Source organism: Pipistrellus kuhlii, unplaced genomic scaffold (genome assembly GCF_014108245.1).
Source record: "Pipistrellus kuhlii isolate mPipKuh1 unplaced genomic scaffold, mPipKuh1.p scaffold_m20_p_4, whole genome shotgun sequence".
Taxonomy (NCBI): domain Eukaryota; kingdom Metazoa; phylum Chordata; class Mammalia; order Chiroptera; family Vespertilionidae; genus Pipistrellus; species Pipistrellus kuhlii.
In genome coordinates, this window is record NW_023425540.1 from 13,521,678 (window position 1) to 13,527,677 (window position 6,000).

A 6,000-nucleotide genomic window follows, 5' to 3' on the forward strand; every position below is an offset into this window, starting at 1 on the left:
TGATGTTTCTTTCTCTCTCCTGGCCTCTTCCTCTGGGAAAAAAAAACACACACAAAAAACAAAAAACAAAAACAAAACAAAACAAAACAAAAACCTTGGATTAGGGAAAGATTTCTTGCATCCACATCAAAAGCACAAACCACATACAAAAACCATTCATTTCTCGCAACTAATCTATGAGAAGGTATATTAGTTGAGTCCCTTTGTTGAATGCAAGAGGAGTTGTCTTAAACTAGCCTGAGCTGAAAAGAAGGATTTATTATGAAGACAAAGGTATGTCCCACAGAACCCAAACCCATAGCATTTCCCTCAGGAAAGGACTAGAACCAAGGACCAATCCAGAGGCTAATGCAGGCCGGATTCTTCTTAAGAGTGTGCTTTTCACTATCAGAACTCTCAACTTTCCTTTCTCCTTAGGAACACTCTGGGTATTGCCTAGTTGTGGTTCTGATTTGTGGATCCTAAGACCCTTGGCCTCCTGGTTCATTTAAGTTGGTTGCTAGGTGGCTGGCTGGTAGGATTGAGTCTTTGGACACACTGCCTTGTTGCCAGGAAACAGAAAGGCAGAAAAGCACCCATAGTCATTCACCAGGCAGACCCACTCATCTGCACAGCTGAAAATGGTGGACATAGAATTTTTGGTCTCTCTGATTCTGAAGCCAGTTCTCCCAGTTACTTTCTCTGAAGTGCCTTTTGGCTTGGCCACATCCATGCTGACTTTGAGCTGGGGTTGCTGTCCGAAGTGAACTGAGCTAGGGATTGCTCAGGAAGGCAGCCCCAAATTGGATGGAGGAAGGGAGGCCTGCAGGCAGGGCTAGGGTCTGTGGCAGGTCAGGAATTGAGACACATCAGGGTGTGGTGTCTGTGGCCAAGGTCAAGACTGGACTTCAGGGAAGCTGGAGTGGCTTCACCCAGGTGGAGGCAGTGGCTGGGAGCTGCTCACAGAGAGACTTGTTTTGGTTGGAGATGAACCTCTAGGTTTGCTTTTTGGTGAAATGCCTAACCCAAGAAATGTTCCAGTCATGTCTTGAAAGACTTAGCCCCTTCAGAGAGGGTCTGGTTTTCCTGAGTCAGTGACTTTTTTTCTCCCTCTGTCTAAGAATGCTGCCAGTTTGACTTCACAAGAATGTTTTGCCCTTAGGGTGGATGGGAGCTCAGGTGGCTCTGGAATGAGACAGAGTCCTCTTAGCTTGGAGTTGGGAATTTTCCAGTTCTCTCCTGGTGCTGGGCTCCAGCTGGATGTTTGACCTGAACCTGACACTAACTAACCCCATCAGCTCCCGTAGCCAGGTTGTCTACCAGACCAAGTATCTGTGAGGAGCCTTATCTAGGGGTGGCTTGGCTGCCTACCAGGCCAGAGTTGTTCTGCAGGAGGCCCCATCCAAGCAGTAAATAAAAGCATCTCATACTTGCCCCAGCATTTCTTAAGAACTCTGCTTAGTGCTTCTAAGGCATATTTATAATGATGTATTGCTCATATGCTCACCTCTCCCTGGTGTTCCATGCAGAAAATGTGGCCAAAGCTAAAAAAAATATGCAGATCAAATCCAAGGTCAGTGTTCTGGTCTAGGTTGTGGGCTCCATCCCCAGTATGGGATGTGCAGGAGGCAGCCACTTGATGATTCTTTCTCATCACTGATGTTTCTATCTCTCTTTCTCTCTCCATTTTCTCTCTCAGATCAATAAAAACACATCCTAAAAATGTGTAGATGAATAATAAATTAGATTTGAGAGAGCCATTGAACAGCAGTTTCCAATGAAAATTATGGGACCAATTTATTTGGTTTGCTTTACAGGACTTATCTAACTTTTCTCCACAAAATTCCATATATTTAACTCTATATAATCTTTAAAGCAGCATAATAGTCATTAAGGGTAAGATTGACTTTGTCTTCTGAACTCCAGATGCTATCTTTGGTTACATTTCAAAGCCAGTGTTGGAGGTGTAGTTTAGAGGCAGAAATCTAAGTTTTAGCTAGAATATAAAGATGAAAGAACACATTTTGAAATTGGAAAAAAAAATGTCCATAACATTTGTTGACTGTACGAGAAGACAATTTAGTCCAATTGTCCTCCTTACATGTGTATCTGGCAGAAGCAAACCCTGTGACAACAGAAGAGGGTTAGCCAATGACATTCTTTCTTGCCTTGGTGATCTCCATTTCTTTCTTCTTACTGTTCTTAGGTTCCAGTGGGAAGGTTTGGGTGTGACCATGGGCGGTCTAGATGTTGAAGGGCCAGGAAGAAAGGCAGGATGTGTAAAATGCCTAGACAAATAATAATTAATAATAAAAATAACAAGTACATTGGCAGGTAGTATTTATCAGTGACATACATACTATGCTCAGTGCTTTAATGCAGTACCTCCTCATTCATTCATCCATTCTTCATTCATTCAATTGTTTAACAGTTATTATGAGTCAAGCAGCATCCTAGGTGCTAAGGTGCCAAGGATACAACATGAATGAAACAAAGAGTTGCTCTCATGGAGCTTACATCCTAGTAGTGAGACAGACAATAAACAAATACACATATAACGTAAAGTAGACAAACCCTAAGAAGAAAAATAAACCTGAGCACAGATAAAGGGGAACAGAGAGGGGCCAAGAGAAGTCATTCTGCTGAGTAGGTATCTGTCTGCTTTTCAGGAAGAGGAAATAGCAGTGCCTTGAGCCTGGAAGGGCATGGCGTGTTGAAAGAGGGAAAAAGAGAAAGAGTGGTGGGTGATGAGGTTCCTGGTATGGCTGGGGGTTCGAGTGGAACAGGAAGCCATTGGAGATCATTGGACAGGGACATGTTTTGACATAGTTTTAAAGGAATTGTCTACTTGCTGAGTGGAGGAAAGCTGGGTTGGGAGCAGGGAGGCCAGTTCAGAGGCTGCTATTGCCTTTGTCTAGGAGAGAGATGGTGATGGCATGAAGCCATGAGCTTAATTAGAGGAGGTGAGAAAAGTGCATTCCGGAAATACCCTGAAGTTATAATGGCTGTATTTGCAGATGGATTTGGACGTGTGGAGAGGATGAGAGAGAAGGCATGTTTTGACCTGAATCCAAACTAGCAAAACCATTTGCAGACACGGGCAGTACCAGAGGAGGAGCTGACCTGGGGATGAAAATCAAGTTTAGTGATGCTTTGTGATGCTTATTATACATCAGGTGAAATGTCAGAGAGACAGCTGAGTGATAAATTAGTCTGGAGCTCAGAGGGGAGGCTGGAGATTAGAATCTGGTGATGTCAGGAAAAAGGTGCTATGTGAAGTCATGGGCCTGGATGAGGCTATCAGGGGAGTGAGAAGATACAATACTTCAACATGCATGAGTAGGAAATGGACAGGTGCTCAGGGGAGTTCAAAGAAGTGGAAGGAAAAACCAAGAGAAAGTGCCTATTTTGGCATCAAATCAAGAAAGTGACCAAGTATGTCAAGTGCATTCATAAGTAAGATGAAGATAGAATTGGCCACAGGGTTTAGCAACATGCATTCCATTAATCTCAAAACCTTATGTGGTGGGCACTATGGTTGTTCACACTTTACAAATGAGAAAGCAAGATTCAGAGAGGCTTAATAACTTTGCTGGGGCTCACACCAGTCAGGCTAAGCCGAGATCTCACAGCTCCCTGCCTGGACTACTCTGGGGACACCATTCCCCTTCCTACTTCCAGTTTGTGCGTCGTGGACTTTTCACCTCCCCTCCCAGGCAAACAGGGACAATACTCCAAGGAAGAAGCCTATCTCCGCTCCATTTGGAGGGTGACAAGTTCTTGCAAAGTCTTTTGAGAGAATGATTCAAACGAGGACAGTGAGGATAAGATCATTTAAGAGAATCCTGCATCACCACTTATCTCCATTTTGAGTTCATGATTGCTTTATAATGTTCTTATTAGCATGCACTGTGTGTGTGTGTGTGTGTGTGTGTGTGTGTGTGTGTGTGTGTGTGAGAGAGAGAGAGAGAGAGAGAGAGAGAGAGAGAGAGAGAGAGAGAGAGAGAGAGAGAGAGAGAGAGAGACTCAAAATAAAAAGTGTTTATAACCAAAAAATGTAGTGGGGAATTTGCAGGCTTTTCTGAGAAGTTGCAGGCTACAAAACAGATTTGTGTGTGCAATCTAAACTCTTTATGTTTGTTCTTTTTCTTTTCCTCTCTTTTATGCTTAATGCACATTAAAAAAAAACTAATTAGGACACTGTAGGAATAGCATAAGTAACTAAAAATGTTATGTATTGACTGCAAAATATTTTGCACAAAAAGCCATTTTCAATTTCTGAGGAAAAAAGTAGCTAATATTCTGTCCTACTTTACATATATTATTTACACATATTATACATATAAAATTAGTACTACATTGAACATAGATTTTCAAGCCTAAGTTCCCCATCTAAAATTGAATGGATCTAGAATAGGTACATTTTACAGGCTGTAGGTGCCAATACAGTTTTTAGATGATGGTTAAAGAACAGACTCTAAATTTCAGTGTGAATTAGTTTCCTAGGCTGGTTTACAACGATAGGGATTTATGTTCTCACAGTTCTAGAGGCTGGACGTTCAAAATCAAGGTGTCGGCAGAGCTACGCTCCCTCCAGAGTCTCCAGGGAAGCATCTCCCTGGACTCCCCCAGTTTCTGATGGCTTCAAGCATTCCCCGGTTTGCGGCATCAAAACTAATTTCTGCCTTTGTCTTCCCGGGCTTTCACCCCAGCCTCTGCCTGTCTCAGGTAAGAACTCTGCCATTGGATTTAGGGCCCATCCCAAAGCCAGGATTATCTCATTTCATGATTCTTAATTATATTTGCAAAGGCCCTAACCGGTTTGCCTCAGTGGATAGAGCATTGGCCTTCGGACTCAAGGGTCCCAGGTTCGATTCTGGTCAAGGGCATGTATCTTGGTTGCAGGCACATTCCTGGTAGGGGGTGTGCAGACGGCAGCTGATCAATGTTTCTCTCTGATCGATGTTTCTAACACTCTTACCTCTCCTTTCCTCTCTGTAAAAAAAAAAATCAATAAAATATATAGTTTTAAAGAGACCCTTTTCTCTAAAAAATATTTTATTTACAGGTTCTTGGGCTTAGGTTTTGGATGTATGTTTTGACAGGCACTGTTCTACCCACTATATAAAAGTTGTGGGGGGAAAAAGGCACACCCTAGTAAATCCATTTGAAAATAACTTCACAGGATGGTCTGATTATAAATTCCTCACTGGGCAGGTTTTGGTGAGTAATCATGCCGCAGGCATAGAACTTTTTGGTGAAAGGTGGATTTTTGCCTTAAGCAAGCCCTGCTCATTGTTTCTGTGCATGTAGGCTAACACACCTTTGAAATGCTTATTTTTTCAGACTCCATGGAAGAGCAACTATCCTCAAGAGAACACATGACCCTGTTAACTATCCTGTAATCTAATCCCTGCCTTGCTTTCTCCCACCTTCATATAATTACCCTTTGGTTCCCTCCTTAATTTCAAGTGCATATAAGAAACTGCAAAACTGGCATTCTCCAGAAGATTTGAGATCTTGTTTCTCAGCAATTGTCATCAATTTGGCTTAAACAAACTCATAAAAATTCTATGCAGGTTTGACAAAACAAAGACTCTTTGGTAATCCTTATTTAATGCTCATAACAATGCAGTGAATTTTCGCTGTCTCTTCATTTTAAAAAAATTATAATATATTTTTATTGATTATATTTAGAGAGGAAAGAATAGGAAGAGAGAGAGATAGAAACATCAATAGTGAGAGAGATTCATTGGTCTGCTGCCTCCTGCATGCCTCACCCACCCTGGGAATTGAGCCCACAATCTGGGCATATTCCCTGACCAGGAATCAAACCATGACCTCCTTCCTGGTTCATAGGTCGATGCTCAATCATAGAGCCACTCTGGTCAGGCATAGCTCCAGTTAGTACACTTAGCAACAGAAGCTTAGAAAGGTTAAGTGATGTACCTAAAGTCACCCATTCATCAGGTGGTGGAACTGAGCCTTGAATGAAGGTATGTCTGGCTCCTCAGCCCATGT